The sequence below is a fragment of the Lepidothrix coronata genome, unplaced genomic scaffold (genome assembly GCF_001604755.1).
Source record: "Lepidothrix coronata isolate B3197 unplaced genomic scaffold, Lepidothrix_coronata-1.0 Scaffold71, whole genome shotgun sequence".
In the NCBI taxonomy this organism is placed as follows: Eukaryota; Metazoa; Chordata; class Aves; order Passeriformes; family Pipridae; genus Lepidothrix; species Lepidothrix coronata.
The window spans coordinates 1,658,146-1,685,008 of NW_016690251.1; the positions used below are offsets into that span (position 1 = coordinate 1,658,146).

Genomic DNA, 26,863 nt, shown 5'->3' on the forward strand with positions numbered 1-26,863 from the left:
GTGAGTGGGGTCAGCATGAGCACCCTGCACGACCAGGCTGGGCACATTGGGCTCTAGGGGTGATTTCTGAGCAGCACTGCTGAGGTGTTTTACACCCTGCCATCAAACTGCTGCTCCCCAGTGTCTGCAGCTGCCTGGGGCTGGGAGGGTAGTCAGAAAGCTGACTTGTTGGAGCTAAACTCTTTGTTTCCTCCCACGTGCCCTTCAGGACTCAGCTGTTAGAGGCTGGAGTGCATGCAGGAGGTAGGGTTTGGAAAGGGTGTGCAAGGCAAGCAGAAGTGATCCATCAGAATTGGTGTGACCTCCTTGGCTTAGTGATGGCAAAAGTAATCCAAATGGTGGCCACAAAGGAACCTTCTTTTCTGTAGCTCACCCTTTGCAGCTTCTGTGTTAGGGATACAAACTGTCACTGTCTCCTGGTCTTTGCTTTGTGAGCACTGAATTTCAGTCTATTTTGTGAACTTCTACATCTGACAAAATGAAGCTGGTCTTTAAAGTAATTTGTACTCCAGTTCAATCCAATTCCTAGGGCCGGTTGTTTATTTCTTAGCCATCGCTTGCCTGGAAGCTCAGTCAGCCAGTACTGATCTGGTATCTGCAACAGCCAGTCAGTGTGGATATACTGACACAGGAGGCATGCAAGGGAAGAAATAGTGACAAATACTTTCTTCAAAAGTGCCCCTTTGGGTTAGCCAAAGAATGACACGATAACAGTCTCTGCATGTCCCCACTCCAACCTCCACTCAAGACAGGTCCGTTTGAATAAAGTTGCTCAGGGCAGTTAATGATTGAATGTCTCCAAGAACAGGGGTCCCACCACCTCTCCTCACCATACTCCGGTGTTTGACCATCCTCATAGTGAAAACACTTTTCCTAGTATCTTAAGTGGGTTTTCCCATCTCCCATCTTGTGCATATTTTCTCTCTGTTCCTCCCCTGCTCACCTCTGAGAGGAGCCTGGCTCTGTCACCACCATAACTCTCCAGCAGTACAGAGTGAACTGGGTACTTGGCTGCTTTCTCAAAAGTAAGATGAGATGAGTGAATAGCTCTGTAAAAGCAGCCTGTCTTCTGTCCATGAGGAGAGTGAGGTCATGGTGATGCTGGCAGTGCTTTGTGTTGGAGAGTTCATTATTAATTGTGTTATCTCAACTTTCATGCTCTCTTTGTGGTGTACCAAGTGACTGCTCTTCAACAATGTGAAGCCCTCCATCTCTGGAGGGTAAGGAATACCTCTGGGTTCTGTCTTTCATTAGGTTTGTTCTGCTGTGTGTGTGCACAGCATTCCTTTCCCCTTAGACAGACAACCTAGGCTTTTAAGCAAGCCAGGCCATAGAAATATTTACATTTTTCTACAGCGTTTGGTCTGTACACAGTCAAACAACCATGGCACTCACTAAGGAATTGTGAGACCAGGATTCAGTGGGAGTGTGGCATCCTAAGCTGCAGCAGGCTGGCCTGCCTTGCTCTCCCACCCCTGCAGTGACACGACCATCTCACACAGAAATGTCTCTGTGGCCATGAGACTTCTCTGCAGGCCCCAAAAAGGGGCAGTGTGTTGAAACTGCCTATCTAGACATAATTCCTGGCAGCAGATTGTTAACATTATTCTACTCATAGGAAAAAGCTCTTCTCTGTTTTAAAGACAGATGTGGTATTCGTTCAAGATGTGTTTGATGCAGTTAAATCTCCATATATAGCAAGGAGATTATAGCAGATGCCCTCACCACTGCTTCAGGCTTTTAGGGTAGGGTTAAGGTGTCTTCCCTCCTGAGTCAGTCGTGATCCTTCACCTACTTCTGTGCACGCTGCTGACATCAGCACTGTGATTGATGGTGCAGAATCTGGGCTTTGGGGCTTATCTTACAAAGCAAAGGTTTGTTGCATCTACGTGCATGCTCGTTGTTCCCTGTTCTTTGTACCCCACTTGTGGAGCAATCGTGGCAGCTGGGGAAGGAGAGCTGGCCTGGGACTTTTAACAAGGGCATGTAGTGATAGGACAGGGGAGAATGGCTCTAAGCTGGCAGAGGGCAGGGTTAAGTAAGATATTAGGGAGAAATGCCTTACTCAGAGGGTGGTGGGGCACTGGAACAGGTTGTCCAGAGAAGCTGTGGATGTCCCATCCCTGGAAGTGTTCAAGGCCAGGCTGGCTGTGACTTTGAGCAACCAGGCCTAGTGGAAGGTATCCCTGCCCATGGCAGGGGGTTGGAACTAGGTAAGCTCTAAGGTACATTCCAACTAAAACCATTCTATGATTCAATGATTCAAGTGAGGCTCAATGGGAGCAACCAGGCTGTGGCATGGATACAACCAGTCCTGCAGCTCTGTGAGTGCTTGCTGATGCAGGGGTTTGCTGGAACTTACTGGATCCGGGTGTCCCACTGAAATTCAGTGGGATTCTGGCTCCAGGTGCTCTGTCACATGTACTATGCTGTTACAAGTGAGACTTAAGTAGCTACAGGGATTTTCCAGCATGCCTGGGCACCTCACTCCTGCTAATGTCAGCGTAAAGTAGCAGCCTTGGCGAGTTTTAAAATCCCACTAGACATTTACTGCAACCCTGCTCAGCCAAACCCCTCATCCAGGCTCCTTTTCCTTTCAGCTGTACTGGAGTAGCCCTCGAGATAGAGGGAACAGAAATGCAGGAGTCAAGCCCCTTGCCTGTCCTCAAAGACAGTAAATCCTTTCCAGATGTTAAGAAAATTAACTGTCTTCCTCTGTTATGAAGAAAAATCTTGGACTGAATTTATATAAATTTATTTATTTTTATATGTATCTATATGTGTATTGCTGTGGTTAAGCACAGTACACATTACACTGTCTAATGTGTCCACTGAAAAGTCAAGAAACAGTTTCTGTGAGAGCCACAATGTATTTCCCTGTTCTACTGAATGTATGTATGAATTTGATTTTATTTATCCTTTCACATACATATGTCTGTATCAATACAAAAATATGGCTCTATGGACCCTTATCTATCATTCCTATAGACCCTCATCTGTCATTTCTCTATAGGCTGTGTGTATGATCTATATCTTTGTCTAACCCTAGAGTTTATATTCATCTAGTATATATCATGGCTACGTGTTTGTAGGTTTTACAGAAACATTTCTTTTTGTTTTGATGCAGATGCATAAATCAGCTTTCCGAGATGATGCTCTAAGGAGAGCGCTGAAGAGCTCTGAAGAGCTTGAAGCTGGCAGGTACTGGGTGGCACACCTGAACTGCTCCTGGCTGCCCTGGAACATCCCACTGAAGATAACATTTATGGTAAATAACTTCCTGCTGGTGGCATTATTGCAGGAAATGCTGAATGAATCTGATGTTGAATGGTTACAGGCTTACCTTTCCTGATAACTCTATGTTAATGTTACATTAATTATTCCTGACTTACAATGCTGTTGAATGTTGATAAAAGCTGAATTGCTACTTGAAATGCTGATCCAGACAGTCCTGTGGCAGCCGCTAAAATGTGATTTCCCAGTCTTAGGGGAAAAAGAGGGAATACATTACTGCTGCGATTAGAGCACTTCAGAAGAAATGTATTCCAGTCACATCTCATGGAGTGCTCACCTGAATCCCTCTTGCTTTCAGTAGCCTTTGCACACGACATAAAAGGAATATACACTTCCCTGTTTTTACTTAAAATTTTATGGCAGTTGCTGATGTGGATTCAGTTCAGTGTGTGTGAACAGGTCCCCACAAGAAAGGTGCTGTATGTACATAGAGCAGGAGGCATTTCCTTTGCCTGACAGCTGACACATGGGAGTAAAGCTTATGGAGCAAACAGGGAGAGACCAATTCTCACTGCTATCACCTTCCCTGCAATTTTGAATCTGAGCTTTTTGACTCTAAACTCTGTCATTGCCCGTTTCTGCACAGCCGCTGTTTATCTCAGGTATCCCTTGTGTAACAATGCCATTTTCATGGTGTAAAGAAGATGGGAACTGTGTAGCAAGGTTGAAGACTGCCAGAACTGGGAAATCACAGGGCTTAATTTCCCATTGAGCCCAACAGTTATGTTCAGCTCTCATCCTCCAAAGTCCCCTCCCTCTAAGTGCTGTAGGGGGAAATAAGCAGCTCTGACGTTTCTCAGCGCTTCCACCCCTCCCCAGAGTCAAGATGACCTGTGTGGCGGGGGAAGGGTTGAGGAAGGGAGGAGAAATATTTATAGAGTAGAATTTTGGGGTTGTGGGGAACCTTCTTCCACTGTCCTGCACAAGCAACCACTGTGGCCTTCACTGTAGGAAAAACGTTCCATCTCTCAGAGGGTGTTTGAGGTTTATGTTTGTTTATTTATTTAAAAAAGAAAGCATCTGGCATTTGTATGCAAACATTAATGAATCATTTAAAATATACTCAGCACTGCAGTTGGGAGGCTGGGATCTTCCAGCTAGAAGAAATGAGATGAAAGGGAGCAGGCACACCCCAAAGGACTTCTTTCCAAGGATGTGGAGGGGAGACAAATCTTATTTTTACCTCCCTTCTCTTCCCACCTTACCACAACTCCAGGAGCACTTCTGGCCTTCTAAACCCCCTTGATGAGCACTTTGAAATCAGAGTTCAAAGGAGTATCTTTGAGGCTGCTGTGCCCTCTGTAGAGAGCCCAGTGCTTGCCAGTGGGTCTCTCCGAGGAAAGCAGTTTATTTCTGGCACTGTGCAGGGCCACAAATAGACTTGCCAGTGGGGAGGGAGAAGTGTGGGTTGGTCTGGCTCTGTCCTTTCTGCAGTGTTAGCTGGCAGCTGGAACCACTTGAATCCATTAAAATTCATAAATATATGAGAAGTGAAGCTCTAAGAAGACTCAGCTGCGTTCTCGGAGGTTCGTGAGCAGCACAGCAGGCCAGGAAGCTCTGGCTGGAGCCATGTTTGAAGGCCAGTGGACAGGGTTCCACTGCAATGCTGGGATTATAGGAACTTCTGGAGTTTCTTTACAGGAGGAAATTTTCAAGTATAAACTAAACATTTAAATCTTCAGCAGTGTAACACTCAGAGAATTTCAGTTTTAGGAGACAGAAATCTTCCTGCTTTAGATTTGTCTCTGGGAAGGAGCTATAAGTTAAATCTCCCAACAGAAAAAGGTACTCTTATGTCAGGTTACACTTTCACCATCTGTTCTATCAGTGGCAGCATGATGACGTTGTGTTGGTTGTGCCAAGCATTTTCCTTCTGCAAAGCCTACACACTCCTAGATTATTAGAATGAAGCTACTGTGGCATAAACAAATACTTGATTTTGTTTACTGCTTGGTTTTGTCTATTCCTGCTTCTCAGGCCTTTACTAAAGAGAGAAAAACAAGAACTGAAGCAACTCTGGCACCTGGGATGTGTTTAAGAAACAGAGAGAGCACTGTGTGATCCAAGCACCTGCTGAAATGTCTCCCATGCACCCAGAGAGATGCTCTCTTGTGTTTCTCCCCTCTGGCGTAGTGAACTCATCCATCTTCCAAACTGCTTTTTGTAGAAAGCTGCTGAATCATACACAGAAACGCTCATGGGAGGGGAAGAGAGACTTCCTTAGGCAGTGCTCAGCAGTGGAGGGTGGTCGAATGGACTTTCCTGGCTGCTACTGCAGAGAACGCTCAGGACATGCAGGTCCAACACCCCTGTTTATGGAAGTAGTTTGCATTTGAGGAAAAGCTATCATTTTTAAAATTTATTTTAGATAGATATAGCTTATTTCCTTTTGCCTTTGCAAACAGCTGTGACTCTTTACTGTGGTTCAAACTGTACTGGCTCCAGAGGCACTTCATGCTGCACCCGTGTTATAAACCCTTACAGCTTCCATGTGCAGATGAACCCTTGATGTCCCTCCATCTCCTGGCAGTGTCAGTTCCTGTGGACAGCTGGGTCCAGGCCCTTGAGATGTAAAGGAAGAGCATATTTCAGCCTGTCGGGGCTCTTTCGAAGAAGCGATGCAGCTGGTTCATCTGCTGCTGTGGAACTTGGATGCCTCCCAAAGATTGCTCCTGTGTCATCATCCCACAGGCTTTGGAGGCAGGGTCGCTTAATTTTGAACAGGATGTTTCATACTTCTGAATACTGCATGACCTAGAGTGCTGTGTGGATGGAAGGTTAGAAGTGAACCATATAAAAAGTGTATCAGAAGGAGAGAGTAGGCACCTTCTCGATGTGGTTAAATGAGCTGGAAACCATGGTGCCCAAAATGGGACAGGGCTGCAGGGAGGGATTTTGGTGATCCTCTCTTTCAGTGCTTCTTGTGAGGCTGAAAAATGACTGGTCCTTGGGCAAGAGAGACCAGATACCCAGAACTAGAAATATGAGTGGTGAGTGAAAGAGTGGAAGAACAGGTCAGTAGTTGCTGAAGGGGTCACAAAGCATCTGAGGAGTATTTCTGCAGAGGAGCTGACTTTTTTTACCCACGCTAGTGCAATAATTAATCTTTTGTGATTCTGACAGATGCCTGCAGAGAAGCAGAAACAAAGATCATGGTCTGACAGTGATTAATGCATCATTAGTTGTCAGATTAAGATTTTGGAAGTGGGTAAATAAGCTGTAGGCCAGGTTGTTGATTGTGTTTGGGAAAACTGCAGAGGCTGACAGCCTGGGGGGAGCTGGGCTTCAGCAGTTACTTACCACAGGCACTTACTATGTGTTGTTTGAAACTACCCTGTTCACAGGACAGGAGGAGAAATGGGCGTGCAATTTCTGAAACAAAGCTCTGCCTCAAGCCTTGGTTATGCTGGAAAAGTGACAAAAGACAGAACCAACCCCAGCCTGTGTTGTCCTGGTGTCTTTGCAGTGCATGGAGGAGGCTGGGCAATGGCCAGAGTTCCAGGACACCATGACACTGCAAAGCATCTGTGAAGGAGGGAAATGCAGTTCTTGCTGTGTATACTCATGGCTGGGGAGCGGAGGGGGGCTGTTAGGGAGCTCCTCGTGCCCCACAGGGTGGGTAGCAGAGAGGATGGGAGCTGCATGGGGCACCACGTGGCTGTTCCCAGGGAGAGCTCATTCCAGTGCTGCTGCAGCAGGAGGCATTGCCTGGGGGGCTGTGGTGCTCATCATCGTCTCTCACCCGCAGGCTGTGTCCCAGTGTGCTCCCACTGCAGCTCCCAGGATGGTTCCTGGTGGGGATGGGGACAGCACTGCAGACCATGGCAGCACTCACATGAGAGCTGGAGTGGAGGTGTTTGGGTGGGAGCAGCTCTGGTTAACAGCTGCCTAGGGAGACTGTGGGCAAATTCAGGCACCTCCAGGGCCAGGCAGCAGCAGAATGGGAATATGGAGCTCCCAGATTGCAGTTTTCAACCAAGGTGCCCAAATTCTGCCAAAATCTTGCTTAAGGTGCCTGTGGTATTTGCAGATTTTGGTTTTATTGTAACAGCAGCAGCCTTTAATCTCTGTGGCTTGCATTTTCCTTATAAAAGATGGGGTTACTTATGCTCAACCTTGTTTTGCAAAGAGTGCTGCTATCTCTGTGTGAATGTTTCAGTAGACAACCACAATATTTAACACATCACATTGCTCTGTGGCTCTGCCTAATTCTTACACCAGTTTCCAAGCTTCTTAACATGTGTACATTGTATCTGAGCTGTTGGTCAGTTTTTGGAAGAGGGATTTGCTCAGAAGCAAATCTCCACAAAGGGCTGGAGAAAGAGGATGGCTGTAAGCCCTCCTTAGCCTTTTAGTATGGCATGAACAGGATGGGGGCTGCACACATCCCTTCACCTCAAGTGTTCAGCACTGCACAGGACCAGCATTGAAGTGTTAGCTATAGTCACATATGGCCATCCTGTGTTTGCCCATTTTCCTCTGAGTGTCTGAATGGAAGTGCTTTAATCCTGTCAGTTCTTGGTTTGAAAAGCTGTTGGCATCGTGTGTCTGTCCAGTGGAGGCAATGGGTATCACAGTCTGATCCGGCTGTCCTGCCTGCCTGCATCAGGGGCTCTCTAGGGCCTGTTGCAGCTCTTCTCTAGCCCCAGGTCCCAGTTTTAGTCCTGAAGTGTTTTATTTTGTTTGCTGGATGTTTCCTCTTGTTCTCCTGTTGTCATTCACTGTGACTAGTACTGCCTCATTTCTTCCCCAGAGTAACACAAAGCAAACCAATTTCCCCACATCCCACTGCTTCCGCTCGTTGTCCGCAGGGGCATCCAGCCTGCAGCACCAAGAACCTGCTCAAAACCTTCCAGAACTGAGCTTCTTTCCATGAAAATACGGAGCCGCGTTCTCTGGCTGATGTAAACTGGTGTACCTCCATTGATGTTGATCCAGCTTATACAAGCCAAAAATATGGCTTAAACTAAGTGAATCACTCTGTTGGAATGTAGCCAGCTCCGAGGCGTACCTGTCCCATGAGGATGCTGAAAAGTGCAAAGTGCTTCCACCCTTTTTGGCTGATAATCCACAAACGAGCCACAAATTTGCTGTGCCAGAAAGGCTGCAGTGCCACAGTGAGTCACTTCACCCACTGTAAAATGTCACTGTTCTGGAGAGAGGTTCGGCAGCTGTTCAGCAGAGTGTAGCCCAGATGGCAGAGATGGTAGTTTTATTTACACAGCTCCATAAATGAACTCACTGCTATGCAAAATAACAGCCCTTCCTTGAGCAGCTTCCAATGCACCTCACTCTGGAGCAAAGCAGGACAGTGCTGCTGTGAGCCCAGGAATGCTGCAAGAAAAGTCCCAGCTGCTCCGGTGGCTGTAGGAGCAAGCACTGCATGAAAGACAGCACCGTGTCACCAGTGGGGCTTTACAAAATGTGTCTGGAGGTCAAAACCCACCTTCCCTTTTGCTTTCTTTCAGGAAATGCAAGGAAAAGAATTGCTCCACCTTGCAGGTACAAAACAAGATGCCACGTTCCTCACAGCGGCCAGAGTTGGCATGGATGAACAGCTCTCCCAGAGGGACCTGCTTCCCTGTGGGAAGATGCTGCCCAGGACAGTAACATTTCTGCTACTAGAGCTGAGGTAACATTTTTCATATTCCCCAGGATTCAAGGGTTTGTGACATCGGGTCACATCCATCTTTTGTCTTTTTTTTTTCTTTTTTTTTAAATTTCCTCTTTTCTCAGGGGGAGCTGGTGCCAAGAGGCTTCTCACAGTTAGGGGTAGGGCTGCAGGACCATGGGCTCCAAATTCCACACTGAAAGGGATAAGGAGGTGGAACAAGAGGGAGGCAGACTACCAGGCACTCTGAACCTGGGCTTTCCCTGGAGTTGTTCATGTGTGCAATCACCAGGGTTTTCCAAGGTAAAAGGCATCAGCTGCTGTGCTGGCTGATGGCGCAGGATCAACCATTGCCAGCTCTGCAAAGCTGCGCCCTGGAAAGAGCTGCTGTGATTGGAAAGTGGAGTTTATTAACTCCAGATTTTTCCAGTGAGGCTGGCATGCCAACAATAGGGTCTGAACACAAAGAATCCCTTGCAGATATAAATCAGGGGAAGGCATCTCCAAAGGCTCCTGCTAGCCTGAGTCACGCACAGCCACTGTGCCAAGTGCCAGCTGCTGAGTGGCAGCGGGCCTGCAGCTGAGTCACAGGCACCCAGCTCAGGGGGCATTACTGGTGGCCTGATTAGCAAACCCACTAAAAATGTGCTGTGCTGACTGCAGAGCACAGGTGTCTCAAACAGAGGGCTTGCCCCTTACTGATGGGCAAAGGGGGCTTGGGGCAGCTGGTCAGTCAGTAGGGGAAAAGGAGGAGGTGAGTTATAGGTCCCGGGGTGCTTCAGTTGAGATGTTAGGGAATAGCTAAGGGATTTACCCCTGATGAAGGAAGTAGGGCAATAGCTATCGCTGTCCCAACCATCATAACCCTCTACCTCCTTTCACGTGTTTAGAAATATCTTTATTATTCGGTCTACAGGAACAGATGGAATGGTTGGAAAGGTTATCTCCTACTGTGCTTGATACAGCCCTACAGCTGGAAATAACCATCCCTGGAGCTGATCCAGTACAGAGAAGATGTGTGTGCACCCTTTGTCTGCCCTGGCACAGCATCAGCTTTCCTGGGGCGAAGGGTGGGAGCCTGAGCCTCTCCTCCTGTGGCTACAGCAGCCTAGAACTCACCCAGCTGGCTGACAGCTTAAAGGCCTCCTAGCTCTGCTTGGAAGAGGACCCTTCACTTTGTACAACATCCTTAAGAAAGGTTTAGGAGAGGGTTGGGTACATCAGGAACAGCCAACAGGATGGGGAAGACAGGAAACAACTCTCTTGCTGTGCTCCTCCTGTGCATTATAATGTCTTTAATCTCTTTACTCCCCTGCAAGTGCTGATGGAATTCACTGACAGATGAATGCTTTCTAGCAGCTAAATGAGTAATTGTTCCTTTTGTGTTGGATTTATTTAGTTTTTTGTTTTGTTTTGTTTTTTACAGGGGAAAGGTCATATTTGGGACCTGATGTTAGGTCAGAATTGGAGCTGGAACTTTGCATACATTTTTTTTTCCCCCAAAATGGTCCTGTACTCTACTCTCTCAGCCTTGTCCTCAGGTAAGTGCTCTACTTGCTCTACACTCAAGCACTGAACAATTTTTCTTGCTGCTGCTGAACACATCAGGATGCTGAACTCTCTACTTTTCATGTCCGTTTTAATAATTGATCATCTTGAACCTTCCCATTTTGCTTGGAGTATAAACTTTTTGTGGGGACACTTTCCTATTTGCACCCACTCTGTAAATCTTGATGTTAGTCTTTAATTGGGACCTTGTTGATATTTCTGCAGAGTAAGTAATCATATGTCTCCAAAACTTAAAATTCAGGTGAGAGCAGCCTGTGTGGGTGCAGGGATGTGCATTGCAGAGACAGGCAGAATAAAAGTTCAGTTATTTTTCTTTTCTTTTTGTGCCGCAGGACAAACCTTCCAAAAAAATGAAGGCTTTGCCGCATGTTTTCTATAACCAGCCAAATAAAATATTATGTTTGATATCATTCAGGCTCAGGGAAATAACTCAGGCTCTGGGCTTGGCATTTTTTCTTCCTCACAATACTTTGTGCTGAATGATAATCTTTAGAACTATGCACGTAGGGGGCCAGATCCTGACCCCCACTGCATCTGCTCTGCGCTCCTGCAAAAAGTGCTGAGCAGGCAGAAAGTGAGTTTAGCTGAATTTCTGGAGATAACCTCGCCCCAGTCTTCAGCTGTGGGGCAGGAGACTGGGCACTATGGCCAGAGTATGACAGAAGGAAGAGAACTTGTGATACTTGTGTATTTGGGTCATGCTGGGTGGGGCTGTGGATATTTCCCCCAACAGCACCCCAGGGGTGAGGTGGTCCCTGGCTACGCTCACATCAGGGCTCTGGTGCTTGGCAGGAGACACAGCTGGGGCTGTTTTCTGGATACAGGTATCATTGCCACATGAGAAGTGCATGTGTCACGTGGAGTGCAATTTTTCCAGCTTTCTCATGTGTGTGTTTCCTGATGCAAACTTCAGAGTGTTTGGTTACCACACAGCGATCCCGAGCAAGCACAGCAGCTGGGGCATTCCTGCTGCAGGCTTCCCAGTGCCCGAGTCTGTGGACAAGAACACACATCTCTGTCATGAAGCAGTCTCCTGGAAGTGTTCCCTGGAGCATGTTTTCCTTTCAGCAGCAAGCAGGGGCATTTGCTGTCTTGGAGGGCCTCACTGATGTATAACTTGGTGCTGATTGCTACAAGCAGTAGAAACTTTTTCTACATTAAAACAGAGAAAATCAAGCTGGAGTGGGCTGGAGCTATTCGTAGAGCATGCTGTGTTTGAGTAACCTAGTAGTTTTCTTTAAAGACTCTGAATGGCTTGGTTTATACAGCTTTTTTTCACTGTTTAAAATTGATGTCTTGTTTTAACAATAGATCAGTCTTGGCTCGTTTAATTTAAAAAAAATAATCTGCATTGAGTTTATCCATAATTATCCACCTCTGAAATTCCAATTTTGCCTATTCTCCATTTTCTCACGAACTGACAATACTCTGAGCTTTCCTCAGAGGGATGGATCGTGAAACAGAGAATAAGGAGGAAATTTAAGTTTTCACTACAATGTATTATTAAAAAGCATAGGGTATTTTTTTTTGTTTTGTAATGATGGAGGAAAGATTGAAAATGAGAGCTGAATATACTCCACAGGTTCAAGAACCAGAAAACTATGAATAAAGAACCCAAAATCCATTGCAATTTTTTGTTTGCTTGGGTTTTTCTGTTTTTAAACAAGTAAGAGGGTTTCAGAGGCTTCATTTGCACATTTGTCCCTAGGAATGGCAGTGCTGGGATCCTATTGAATACTGCAGGACATCTGCTCCAAATTGCACTGTGTCTTCCCTTATCATTAGTCCATTCATCTTCCCAAAGTCCTTCTCTTTCTACCCCAGTGCAGTTTCTCACTGAAGGAGTTTGCCGTGTGACCCAGTTTGCTGTGTTTTCAGTTTGCTGTGTGACCCAGAGGAGCCTGCAGCTTTCAGGGGGGTGCCTCATGGCTGTGCCCTTCCCAGGTACTTCCCACAAGACAAGTATCCATTCTGTCTGCTCCCAGGGCTGGTTGCTGCAGGGTATGAATAGATTCCTTGGTGCACACTTCCAAAACTAGGTGGTAAATGGCCACTTTTGGTAAAATCCCAGCCTGGTTTGAGGACTGCTGGCGGTGGCAGCTACAGCCGTGGGAGGCTGATTTGATTGCAGAGTGCAGGTATCTGCAGGCTCCCTTTTTGTTGTGTGTCCTGGTGTTTCCTGGTAGTCTTTCCAAGGTGGCAGATGGGGAGAAGTGCTGTGACTGGAATGACTTTCCCCCCTTGCCACCCTGCAAGAGTGGGGCAGCCTGCCCTGAGGAGCACTCTCTCACCATGGGCTGAGCCTGTCGCCTGCCTTCATGTGCCATGATGCCTCTTCCACTAGGGCTGCCCACAGTGTGGGCACCAAGTACATCCACTGATAGAGAAAAATCCCAGGGAAGGAGAGGAAAAGCACAGGTACTTTCTTGCTGCACCTTTAGTCAGGACTTTGCTGTTTTGCTGCTAGTAAAGGGAATTGTATTTTTTTTTTTAATCCCTCTCTTCTCCCAGGTTTCCAAAAGGATTTATGCTGTTCCCTAGCAGTCTTATGTATCCTGTTGTGCATCCCAGCCACTGAGGAGGAACTGTGCTTATCCCAACCAGCATCCACTGAGCAGCCAGACCACTTGTGATAGAGAGGCACAGCTCCACCTTCTTTGCTCCTGAGCACTTTCTGCTGCTGGCTTTGCTTCTCTACCTGCTGTTTATAGCACAGGCTTGTCACAGATGTAAGCTCATTAATCATCCCAAGCCATGCTTCCCTGATTCCATTTATAGCACCTTCCTCTATTCTGTTTCACAGCCCCCACCTTGGTCGCTGCTCAGTTCTTGGAATCTGGGCTTTGTTTTTACTTAAACTTGGAATGGATAAAGCGTGAATAAAGAGGAAAATTTGGAAAGGCAGATGAACATCCCAAGCAAAGTGTATATAGGAGACATTTAATGTTAGACTACTTGGCCTAAAGTGCATGGGCAGAAGACTGGCAGCAAAGCTATTGCATTAAGTGAAATAGAGACCATTTACCCTAAAAAGTTAATAGGCACAGGACAGACAAACAGGAGCCCTTTCATCCTCTTGGGATTTCTTGTGTTCTGCCAGCAGCTGAGATTGCTTTACTGCCCTTAGCACTGGTCAGTCCAGTGCTGACCCTTGGACACCAGCCTGGCTGGAAGTCCCATGGGCAGCCTGCAGGGGGAGGGGAAGTGACACGGAATGTAAAATTCTCTGCTGAGGTATTTAGGTGCCCAAACATGCAGAGAGGCAATTAGTGGCCTTTCAAAAGTGTGGTGGTTTGACCTTGGCTGGATGCCAGGTACCCACCAAAGCCACTTTATCACTCCCCTCTGCAACTGGACAGGGGTGAGGAAATACAAGAAAAGGCTCATGAGTTGAGACAAGGACATGGAGAGATCTCTCACTGATTACTGTCGTGGGCAAAACCGACTTGATTTAGGGAAATTACTTGAATTTATTACTAATCAAAATCAGATAATGAGAAGTGAAACAAATCTTAAAAAACACCTTCCCCCCACCCTCCCTCCTTCCTGATTTTCTACCTCCTCCCTGCCACAGCAGCACAGGGAGATGGGGAATAGAGGTTACGGTCAATTCATCACATGATGTTTCTGCTGCTGCTTCCTCCTCAGGGAGAGGAATCCTTCCACTGCTCCAGCATGGGGTCTCTCCCACAGGACATAGCCCTCCACAAAATTCTCCATCATGAGTCCTTCCCATGGGCTACAGTTCTTTGCTAACTGCTCCAGTGTTGGTCCCCTCCACATGGTCAGTCCTTCAGGAACAGGCTGCTCCAGTGTGGGTCCCCCATGGGGTCATGGGGTCCTACCATGAACCCTGCTCCAGTGTGGGCTTCTCTCTCCTTGGATCTGCAAGTCCTGCAAGAAGTCTGTTCCAGGATGGGCTTCCCACAGGGTCACAACTGTCTCTCGGGCATTCACTGCTCCAGTGTGGGACTCCTCCATGGGCTGCACGTGGGTCTCTGCACCTCTGTGGTCCTCCATGGGATGTAGGGACACAGCTACCTCACCATGGTCTGCACAACCAGGCTGCAGAGGAATCTCAACTCCAGTGCCTGGAGCACCTCCTCCCCCTCCCTCTCCACTGACCTATGTGTCTGCAGAGTTGTTCCTCTCACATATTCTCACTCCTCTCTTCTCTGGCTGCAATTACTTCTGCACAATAACTTTTTTTCTTTCCTTCTTAAATATGTTATTCCAGAGGTGTTACTACCATCCCTGATGGGCTCAGCCTTGGCCAGTGGCAGGTCTGTCTTGGAGCCAGCTGACATTGGCTCTGTTGGACATGGGGGAAGCTTCCAGCAGCTTCACACAGAAGCCACCCCTGCTGCCCTCCCCCCCCCCCCCCCCCCAGCACCTTGTCATGCAAATCTAATGCATTAAGTTCTTCGGGAGACTGGAGGGAGAGAGGAGGAAAATACCCGTTTCAGGGGTTGAGTCTGAAGAGCCTGACCCACCTTGAGGCCTTGGAAAACCTCACCAGGCACCCATCTTCATTTCTAGGCTCCTAAGTATCTTGGGAAATCTGCTTCAAAGTACTTATTACTTCTGTTGAGCAGTTCCTGCCTGTTCAAGACTGGGAACAGAGTCTCAGCAGTGTGTAGAACTTGCTGTGTGAAACTGCTGCCATAACATGAGGGTCGTACAGATTACAGGGATGGAAAATGACTCCTCCAGTAGCATGTTCCTAGCTGACATTGGTTTGCAATAGGTCTGTCAACAGCAGCTGGAGAGATCCTGGAAAACAATATGTCAGTTGCCTGGGTTGGTTTTAATTCTTTAATCCTTTGTCTACAGCTAACGTGTTGCAGTATTGCTTAGGGGTGAGCTGTGCTGATGCCACTGCTGTACTCTTGCTGGTTTGGAGCATGGGGTCTGCCTGGCCAGGTCTGGGAGGAGCTGGGAAGATGGACTGGCTTGCAGTGCTGTTTGAAAGCAGCACAGACCCGTAAGTCACTTTATTTATATAATTTTGTCCGTCTTTTTCTACATCTGAATTTCAAACATCCGTTATAAGGCAATACTGCTTTAGAGGTGAGCCAAGTTTTTCTTCTAAAACACATGTTCCCTAAAGCCCTAGTACTTCATTTCCTTTGTTCTGATTTATTGCTGTTGCCTTACCACATGTGCTAGGCAGAGCAGAGAAAAAACTACCAAACCCACAAAAAACTACAAAACAGTCCTCTCTGTCCTCTCCCCAGACCACATATATCAGGATTAACACAATGAATATATTATATCAACTGATTCAACAATGAACTAACTTATCTGTAATTTCTTAGCTGCCTCCAAGTAAATATGCTGATGAAGAGTGAGTGTAGGTTAATTATGTGAAGATTATGGTAAACCCAGTGAAAGCTACTGTGGGGAACTGAAAAAATGGGATAGATACTAAATCTAGAGAATGATAGTGAGATTAAAAAATAAAAATTGTTGGCTGCATTTTCTAAATAGGCATTTTGTGGATATAAAATTTTATGTGCCTTTTATCAATACCTAAAATGGCCTAATTTGTCAAAAACTCTCTTCCACAAAATAAAAGCCACTTTTTGGTATCCCAGGGTAAGCATCAAGGCATGCAATTGCTAGTTAAAAAAAAAAAAAAGGAAAAATAAAATAAAAAATTGGTTGTTACTGTGAGTTTTATAGGGTTCTTTGAGATAGAAAAGTTCTATCGAAATTTGCTTTCTTGGAGGTTGTTCAGCCTTGACAATAACAGAAGGCTAAGTTATTTTCATTGGGATTTATACTAAAGTAAGCTCCATGTTTTTCTCTTCAAATACGAAGCAATAGTGCAGAAATTGAGCTGTGGCAACGAGTCAGATGAACCTTAGAAGAAAAAAGCTGGTTTGGCACGATGGGGTGTCTGTGCTGTTCCTCTGGCAAACCTAGAAAGTGCCCAAGTCCAGACTCACAAGTGGGATTGTTGTAAGTCTGCAAGAACTTACCTATCCATAATGGAGTTTGTAACTCCCTGAGCACATATTGGATGTCTGGTGTCTTGGCCACGTCCTTGGCAGGAGGAGGCCTGGACATGGTGGGACTGGTGACTGACTGAAATGGTTCTGCGTTACTGTGAGGGTTGCCAAGATGTAGTTTGTGTCCACTCCTCACTGGCCACTCTCACGCTGTGCTCAACCATGTGCAGGACACGAGAGCTGCTGTGCCATGTCCAGGTTGCTGCTACCAGCACTGAACAGAATTTGGGATTTTGTGAGTTTTTTTGGAAGCTATCACCTTCCTAATGGCAGTGATAGCAGGGGGCTGGGATCCGCTTCCCTCCGAGATCACCACCGGCTTTAGGAAAGATGAAGTGGTGAAACACATTGTATCCCAATGCTCTAGAAACATAAAGGTCAACTAACACCAAGCAATCACGAGGGAAGGGATATCAGAGGGGAACAGTCTCAATACTTGCCTTCTGAATACTTTCTTCCTTTCTGTGAACCAGAGGGCCAGCAGCTCGCACAGTCGGGTGCACTCGCATTGTTATCTGAGCTGATGTACCACGAGCTGCTGGTCTGTACTTATGTTTTCCCTTTGAGTCAGGCTATTGATGGGAAGTTCGTTGTCATACTCAGGCCTGTTAACTGTATTAGTTAACAAAGGAGAGCATTCAAAAGCCTGCTTAGAGGCATATTTGTCTTTTTTTTTTTAATAATTTTTTTTCCTCCTTTTTAAATGTAAACAAGCTTTCCTAGCAGAATGTTTAATGGAATCTGCTTCCTTGAAACCAAAATGAGGCAACAGCTGTGATTGCAGCAAGCTGTAACATCTCATTACTGGATGGAGGCACGTCCTGTTACAAGTGGTGGTGCTGCAAAACCTCAGCAAAAGAACCTACTGAGACCTGCCTGGCTGGGGGCTGTGAACTCCCCTGAGGTGAGCTGAAGACCCAACTTCACTTGGTTTCTTTGAAGAAAGAGCTGTACATACTCCAGCCAACTTCAGTGAAGAGAAGCTTCAGTAAACCTAGACTTGAATTTGAGAGAATTTGGCTCAATAGGTGCGTTTCTGTGAAAACTAAGTCAAATTTTGTCCCCAAACCAGCAAAACTTTCTGGTTTTGAGTGTCTCTGGAGGATTCAGTTAAGCCAGGAAGTTGGGGACAGTGATGACACAGAAACTCAGTGCTGGTGCATAAGTCTCACCTAAATCCTAAAGTGAAGATCAGATGCTGGTATGAAATGATCAGACTGCTGCTTTGACAGAACTCTGAGCACAACTGCTGTAAAATATGTATCATTGAGCATCTTTGTAATAATAATAATCCAATGACTTTAGACCTCTTTCAAGTCCAACCAAGCACTGCTTAAAGCAGTGTGCTTGGTACCAAGGTCCTGTAAAATCTTTGTATTAGTATGACTTGTGTGGTTCTTGGGAACTTTCTGAAAGGGCAAACTCTGTTTTGTTTTGGAGGAAAAAAGTCAAACCATGCTTGCCTGGTTGAAAACTACTTGTGAGAAAGTCTTTCTCAGAAGGACTGAAGAGCCATGGGCCCTTTTTTGTTTTCTTAGAAAACAGGAAATGAATTTTAGCTCTGCAGTTGATTTCCTAAGTGACGTGCTTTCTACGATCACTTTTGGGTTCTGGAATGCTACAGAAGTTATCTGAGGGCGTTTTCAACACTTCAAAATTAAAATCAAATTGTTTGAAATCGTGCCAGAATTTTAATGAAAATTATTTTCTTTAAACAAACACTTGAGGACTTTCAATTTTTTTTTTATTCACAAGAGCATTTTTAACCCAAACACTTTTTCTTCATGGTTTTTCAAGGATCCATTCTGCACTGCTAAAACCAAATGTGTCTCAGAATGTAATCAAAGTCAAGATCTTTTCAGCCAAAATCTAGATGAGTGGAGACTACTCATTTCTCACACAGCACAAAGACTTAAGTAGGTGTCACTGCAAATACCATCTTTGCCTCTATACCCACAGAAATGTCTGGGCAGCAATACCAGCAAAGGCTTCTGCTGTGTGGAGAGGGGTCAGGCGTGAAGCTGAGACCTGTGCAACTCCCAGCAGTGAGCATGGAATCATGGAGGCAGGAGCTGGCTGTAAATTAACTGCTGTGCAGATACTCTGATACCCAGCTTTCCATGCAGTGGAGATGAGAGAGCCACAGAAGCTGCTGCAGATTAATGGGAGAGGATTGGTCTAGCCCTTGCATCTTTGGAGGGGTTTGGTGAGTTTATACAGAGCTCAGGAGATGTTGTGTGTAGCCAGAGGGTGAGTCTGGGTGCCAGGAGCAGCATCAAGTCTGGAGAGCTGAAGCACTGGAGCTTTTACCTGGAGCTCTTCCAACACTCAGGACATGGCTGGCTCTTGCTCTTTTCCCATGCAATGGGATTTAGCTGGCCCTGAGCCATTTCATGGACACTGCAGCCTCTCAGGCACAGGTGGGTTTGAGCTGTAAGTCAGAGCAGCCAGAAGGTGCCCTTTATCCTGCTGTATAAACCTGGAAACCCAGGGACTGGTGTTTTTGGCAAAGTCCATCTAGGCCCGTGTCTCATTCTTGGCAGAGGTCGGCAGCAGCTGCCCGGGAGTTGAGTTTGAGAACAGGATGTGCGTGTGACAAGGTCATTCCCTGATGCTCTCTGCTAGCTCTGGGATTTTTAGAAGCAAAAGATTTCTGTGGGGCTCAGTGGCCCTGTCCTTCTCTAAGAAGACCTCAGGACAAGCCCCACATCTGGGCTCTGGGTCCCAGCCCTGCTGCCTGCCCAAGGGGTGAGGTTTCTGGTGGTGGTGTGTGAAAGCCCTCAGTGCAGGGGCTTCTCTTGGAGAACAATGGCTGTCCCTTGGGCAGCTTTCAGCCCTCCTAGGATGAGGCCTTGCTCTTGCCCTAGCCAGGGGTTTGGTTACTGTTGCTGGGTGATCGCTGACTGTGGGAATGGAAAATTAAATCAATCTCTAGAAAAACAGTGGTTGAGGGTTTCTGACATCATTTCATAGGTGGAGTTGTGAGAAGAAGCAAAACACTTTAAGGTAAAGGAAGCCAGCTGGGGATGTGGTTTTATTTATTACTGCCTCTTTGACAGATGTTTCTCCTTTGGAGATCAGATTGATTGAGGAGTAGGTACCTGCTCTGATAGACTCTGTCCTGTCTGTATGTCATAAATGAAGAAGCCTGAAAGAAGTGCCCCTCAGCAACACAAATTACTTGCTATTGTCAAGTAACTGCATACCTTGTATGTTGGTAAAAAAAAAAAAAAAGCCTTCCTAATGACCCCAGCAATGCAAGCTCCTCAGTCAGCTGCAGGTCAGAGAGCCAATGCTGCATGTGTGCTTTCAGAAAGGGTGTGGAGCAGAAAGCATGCTGTAGGATTTGGGATGGTTTTTTATCTTTTGGGTGCTATTGGTTACACTCAGTCCATCAACAAATTCTTTTAACAAATGCTGTCATTCCTTTGCTGAGAAGAATACGTGTGAGCACAAGTGACCATGTGATCTCAAGACTTTGATGTGTTTCCCAATATATTAGATTTTCTGGTATTCACTTGGAGATTAACCACATTAGAGCAGGCTGCCTACAAAATAAATTTCCTATTAAAAATGTTGCGATATTCCCAACTTCCCTAGCCTTTTCCTGCAGCAATAAGTAAGCTCTTTAAAGAGCTGGTAGCAAGGGAAACAGTCTAAGCCTTCAGAAACCTCTTCTTATGTGTAACCTTAAAAGTTACAACACTGCAATCTAGAGAAGCTACAAACAAAAAAGAGCTGCATAAAACCTTTTCAGCCCTCTGGAGATGGAAGTCCTTCAGACCACGACTCCAGGATACTCTTTTTGATACATATTGCCATACACTGTGACGGTAATGCTGTCACCCTCAGCTTGCTTCTGCTTAACTGTCTGGGCCTGGCTGGGGTTGGAACTGTGGAGATGTGAGTGCGAATAGGATCTCCCAGAGGCTTATGTTGGCCAGGAAAATGCTGGCTTGGAAAAGGATGTGGAGTGTGTCCAAATAAGAAGAGTCTGGAAGGAGTTTTTGATGGTCTGTTATTTCACTATTAGCTGGGAGATGTGAAATTTCCTTTTCCGGATGAGCACATTTTGTGTTTTGCAAAAGAGAGCAATTGCTTCTTGTAAGACTTAGCATTTCTGCTAATTTAATGAGTTATCCATACAAATGGACTGCATTAGTCATTGGAAAGGCCTTTTTCAAGTTCCACAAGTGCGTTTTAGGCCTCTTGATAAAGCCAGTAGCATGCTGGACTCTCACAAGCAGAAAGACCTCCAAAAGTATGCAAGTTATTTCTGGCATGTTGTATTCTCAACATGTCAAGGAAACATGGATTATTTTTGCACAAACAGGCAAATCCAAATGGTTCCTTAGCAAGCTCTCATGAACATCATTGGACCCTGAGAAGGAAAAGAAAAAAAAAAAAGTAAGAAAAATCATTGCTTCTCAATTAGGTTTCTTAGGTGGATCATGTCACACATTCAGAAGTTCATTTGTACCAATTTGGACCTCTGGTGAATGATGAAGGATAAAACAGGAGATAAAAGCAAAGACCAGGAATTAATCTGGATATTTTATGCTTGAGTGGATTTTTTTTCCCTTACTGTGAATTTATCTTCAAATGTAGACCATGACAAACTGCAGACACTTTTGGAAGTTCTTTTTTAACAGCCATTAAATGAAAGGAGGTGTGTAGGTGTTGAGAGGAAAAGGACCTCTGGAGCTGACCAGGCCAGTGCGGAAAGAACATGCCAACATCCTGCTGAAAACCACAAAGCAGCACACCAAGATTACTGGAGTGTCCTAAACGCCCCTGACATGGCAGCACACAAAGCCAGCTGTACGTTTCACAAATATTGGAGGCTGTTTTGAAACTCCCTATTAAGGATTACAAATGCTGAGTGCAGTTTCTGGGCAAAGACAATTAGATATCACAGCTCTGGCCTCAGCTCGGTGTTCTATGTCTGAGCTCGCATTACTGTGGAGGGTTCTTATGCATTACACTACCTCAGCCAAAACCAAAATCTGACACCCACCAAAGCAGAGTCCTGTGATTATGGTAAAAAAATAAAAAGTACGGCCTGGTCTCAGCATTTTTTCTGTTTCAGTGTAGAGAAGTATTTTCCCACATGGTGAAGGGATGTTTTTACAGAAAAGAGGTGTAAAGCATGCATAAACAGTGATACTGAACCTGCATCCTCATCCATAGTTGCATATCTCAGCATAGTCTGTTTGCTGGATCCATACTCATATTCAAATTCGGGAATACCACTTGCTGCTTGGGCTTGGTGGAGACAAAGCCAGCTGTGTTAAGGTTTGTTTTGGCCCAGCTAGTGTCGTTAATGCTTACACAGATGAACATCAACAATTATCAATAATTATACCTTTGCTCAGTGGGAGGGTAGTTGTATTGCAAGTACTTTATCCCAGGAAAAATAAAAAAGGGAAGAGGGCACTTCTGTGCAGTCAAAACTTCCAGCAACTGGGTGCTCTAACACATTGTCAATGGGTACTGCACCACAGGGACAGTGCTGTTGTGTGATGTGCATTGCATCTGCATGAAATCGAAGTTCACACTGCCTTCTCTATTTTCCTTTTCTTTTTTTTAACCTTGCACTTAAAATTTCCCCTCTCCCCTCTGACAGGCCTCAAGAAGAAGCTTGGAATGTGGTGCCAGCACAACAGCAGACAGTGAGAGAAACTGAGGCAAGCACCTCGAAGATAAGTAATAAATGATAATTGTTATTTCCTATTATTCATCTGAATCTCTACTCCTGAGAATTTGAGTTAAATCCTAAATTTTCCTTTATTTTTAAGCAGATCATCCAGCAAGTTAAAAAACAGCAACACAAGGAGGTCCTAAGATAGGGTTTGCTCCAGTTTTCCTGCTGAGCATCTGTTTAGGAATTGCTGCTAAAAAAAGTCAGAGGGGATGGTAGTTGCTGTGCTGTCACATGGGCTGATACAGAGCAGAATCTGCTTAGCATTCTTGAAGGGAAATTATCCAGTGCTGTAACTCACAATTTATAATTGGTTGCATATTAATATCTAAAAAAGGCAATAAAATCCACTGTGTGTTTAAAAAAAATAGTAAGTAGGAGTATTACAAGCTGAGCAGTGAAAATCTGGAAGACTTCTTGGCTAGAGCAAGGCTGTGTGCAGTGCTGTTTCTCCCTTAATTACAAGCAATTTTAAATCATCTCCTTCCTTCAAAGAGGGATTTTGTTCAGGGTGTGTGTTAATTTTAATCTTGCTAACGTGATACTCTCTTGGAACCTCTCCCTTGTGTCATAACAGTGAGATGTGCTGCCTCTTTTGTCCCTGCCCTTTGGGAAATGCAGTTACTGCTGCTCATTGCCTCAACCCTGCCGTCGTGACTATCAGTGTACCTCCCTTGAAAGGAGAAGAAAACAAAACCCAACAGCAGCATTGCTTTTTCCCCCCCAGAGGTTCACTTTTATTTGTACTATTTAAGCTAGACTGTGCAAGTACTTCATGAAAATCAGGGATTTAAAATGTATGGTACTGTATTATGCTGTATTATTGTGGAAAGCTTGTTATTCAGCACACTAATTATTTCTGAGTCACTATATTTATGAAATGGCATGTAATAACTACTTCACCACCACGCAAAGTAAACAGTATAAAAGCAGGCATTTTATGATTTTGACATTTTAGTGTATAAACATATTCCTGAATCTCCTGGGGGGCTACTGGAAATCAGATAATGTTTTTATGACTTTTAAAAAATGACATTGAATTTCACAGTCTGTAACGCTCCATATATATGGTTAATGTTGCATATTTTATTACAGCCTCAGTGGCTTATGTTACAAGTGTCAGCTGCAAAGAGAAAATGTACAAAGGCGGGTTTGTGGAACTGTGGGGGAAACAACATCGTAAAACCTTGCAATGCACACATCAAAGCCCTTGGACAAGCTGTAATGGCAGGTCCTGGGCCATGCTGGGACACCAGAATACACCCTCTGCTTTTTTTCGTGTCAGGATGGATTACAAAGCCCTCGCTGAAGGAGGGTTTCTGCCCACACTTGTCACTAGAGGATAACTAAGTTTGGGGTTTTGTCAAGCCCTGTGTGAATGACCCGTTAACTCCAGAGGAACTGGGACGCCTTGAGTGACACTCTGCGAGTGAGTACAGAGGGGAAGGAGGATGGGTTGGGTTGCTGCTCCACTTGGGCTTCTGAGTAGTCTTGCATGGTCTCTGAGAACAATGGGTGGATGCTTACCAGAGTATGTGATTTCAGAAAATACTGTGCCTAAACTCAGGCCTTTTGTGCTCCTTTGCAAAGCTTGCTTGGTGTTACAGAAAAGTACCAACAGCTGGTACTGAGAGAGGAAGGAGGCTTTCACTCATCTTTAAGATTCCGTATACATAAACATCATGCTGATATTTCATGATTACTAACCCTTGTCCATGTGGGAGACTTTAACTTGATGGATGTCTGCTGGAAACTCAACACAGCAGAGGAGGCAGTCTAGGAGTGTGTGGAAGAGAATTTCTGTCACAGCTGTTACAAACAGAGAAGGTCCAGTGGGAGATGTGGTGGTTGAAGGCCGTCTTGGGACAGTGACCATGAAATGATAGTTTTCAATTCTTAGTTTTCAATTCTTGAAGTAAGGAAGAGGGTCAACAAAACCTCTGCCTTGGGCTTCCAGAGGGCAGACTTTTGCTTGTTCAAGACACTGGTTCAGAGAGTCCCCTGGGTCTCTCTGAAAGAGGCCAGGAAGGCTGGACATACTTAAAGAAGATCTTAAAGGTGCAGGAGCAGACTGTTCCTATGTGCTAAAAGATGAATCGTCAGGGAAGAAGATCAGCCTGGCTGAAAAGGGAGCTTTTGGAGGAACTCATTAAAAAAAAAAAGAGTTTATGACCTTTGGAAGAAGGGGCAGGCAACTCAAGAAAAGTACAAGGATGTTGCTAAGTCAGGTAGAAAGAAAATTAGAAAGGCAGCAGCTCAGCTAGAACTTAATCTGACCACCACTGTGAAAGATAATAAGAAGTGTTTTTATAAATACATTAACAACAAAAGGAGGGCCAATGACAATTTTCATTCTTTATTGGATGAGGGGGGGAATATTGTTACCAAGGATGAGGAAAAGGCTGAGGTACTTAATGCCTTCTTTGCCTCAGTCTTTAACAGAAAGGTTGGTTATCCTCAGGGCAACTGGTCCCCTGAGCTGGTAGGCAGGGATGGGGAGCAGAATAGACCTCCTGTAATCCAGGAGGAGGTAGTTAGTGACCTGCCAAGCCACTTAGACACAAGCCCATTGGACAGGATGGGATTTACATGGAAGGTACTGAGGGAGCTGGTGGAAGAGCCGGCCAAGCCCTGCTCTGTCATTTACTGCCAGTCCTGGCTAACCAGGGAGGTCCCAGTTGACTGAAAGTTGGCCAGTGTGATGCCCATCCACAAGAAGAGTTGGAAGGAGGATCCAAGGAACTACATGCCTATCAGGCTGACCTCAGTGTTCAGCAAGGTTATGGAACAGATTATCTTGAGTGTGATCACACAGCACATACAGGACAAGCAGAGGAGCAGGACCAGCCAGCACAGGTTTAGGAAAGGCAGGTCTTGCTTGACCAACCTGATCTCCTTTTATGACCAGGTGACCCTCCTAGTGAATGAGCGAAAGGCTGTTGGTGTTTTCTGCCTGGAATTCAGCAAAGCCTTTGACAGTGTCTCTCACAGCATTCTGCTGGAGAAGCTGCAGCCCATGGCTTGTACAGGTTAAGAACTGGATGGATGGTTGAGCCCAGAGCGTGGTGGTGAATGCTGCTGCATCCAGTTGGTGTTTGGTCACTAGTGGTGTCCCCAGGGATCCGTGTTGGGCCCAGTCCTTTTAATATCTTTATTGATTGTTTAATATCTTTATTGATGATGTGGATGAGAGCATCGAGTGCACCCTCAGTCAGTTCACAGATGACACTAAGTTGGGTGGGAGTGCTGATCTGCTGGAGAGCAGGAAGGCTCTGAAGAGGGATCTGGACAGGCTGGTCCAATGGGCCAAGGCCGATGGTATGGGTTTCAATAAGGCAAAGTGCCTTACTGAACACAATAACCAATGACTGGATGTGGCACTCAGTGCCATGGTCTAGTTGACAAGGTGGTCATCGGTCAAAGGTTGGACTCAGTGATCTTGGAGGTCTTTTCCAACCTTCCTGATTTTACGATTCAATGATTTTATATTGTATTTCTTTTCTGACTTTTCTATTAAAAACCCCAGCTATTAGGAATGCCTCTGACTATTATATCCAAGGATAAGTGTTTGAGATACCTGAGAGATACTCAGGGAATTGATAAGTCTTCAGTAGAAAAAAATGCCCTGAGATCAATTTCCTGATTTAGTAGTGAAGTCCTCATATCATATAAAATGTAATGTGATTGTCCATGGCCCTAATGAAATCTTGACTTTTCTGCCAAGCTTTCATCTATAAAAATCAAATTTATCCGGCATTTGTCTGCATTTTGAAAGGGATAGGGATTTTTTGAAATTGATATGATAGTAATCCTTTATGGTGCATTAATACAGGAGAACAATAATTTGTTGCATTTTCTTCACACAGAAACAATCAGCTGGGAAATGTGCATAATAATTGTCTTTGTCCTTCATTGTCACAGGCCATTAGCTAATGAATTTAAGCTGTACTTGGCTCTTGCTCCAATAAGAAAACTACATTAGAGATCTTGTAGCCGTGGCATTATATAAAGCCTTTCAGTGGGTTTTATTTTAGTCTCGCTGAGGTGATGCTGCCCTGGACTGAGGAAGGCATCACAATTTTGTGGTGAGCAATGAGGTCAGCATTGTCTGATGTAGTGGGTCAAGCAAGCTGAAGGGCACCGACAGTTATTGTTGTTGCCAGATGCCAGACCCTCTTTGTTTGGTTTCTTATATTTTAACCAAACTTTTCACCTCTACTTTCGTGACAGTTTCAAGTTCTTCTTTTGGGTGGAAAGATTTGCTAAACTCAGTTCAGCTGTATTAAGATTCATACTAGGGAAGATAAGTAGTTTGGGCAATGCTTTAAATAAACAATAGGAGCATGTAACTATGAGTTGAGCAGTTTTACTACCTATGCAGTTTTCCTTCTCAGCTAAGAGGCTGGCAAAAGAAAACCCTGTGATGGAAGGTCTTCACTGTCCTGAGCAATTAGGAGCTGTTGCTGCTGCAGTGGGCACCAGGTTCTGCAGGCCAGCAGGCCATGCAGAGTGGGACTCCTGAGCCCCAGCAGAGGGGTGCAGCAGGATTATTCTGTGGGATTTCAAATGCTGCAGTCTCCAAAGAGGAACTCCTGCCATGCTAGGCTACACCATCACCCAGCTACTCTGTCCTCGTCCCCATCTGTGTCACAGCTGGGAAATGACACACCATTC

General features: G+C 45.4%; 1 long non-coding RNA gene across 8 annotated transcripts in view; it reads left to right on the forward strand.

Moving 5' to 3' along the window:
- LOC108499283 overlaps positions 1 to 26,863 on the forward strand; it is a 55,443-nt gene that overhangs the window by 22,350 nt on the left and 6,230 nt on the right. For 6 of the 8 annotated variants that reach the window (XR_001875488.1, XR_001875492.1, XR_001875489.1 and 3 more), the window contains 6 exons: positions 3,128 to 3,268; positions 8,763 to 8,926; positions 10,332 to 10,446; positions 15,308 to 15,458; positions 17,203 to 17,392; positions 22,115 to 23,618. This is a non-coding gene — a long non-coding RNA (uncharacterized LOC108499283). The remainder of the gene's footprint in view (positions 1 to 3,127; positions 3,269 to 8,762; positions 8,927 to 10,331; positions 10,447 to 15,307; positions 15,459 to 17,202; positions 17,393 to 22,114; positions 23,619 to 26,863) is intronic. The other 2 variants (XR_001875493.1, XR_001875490.1) reach the window with 2 other exon arrangements.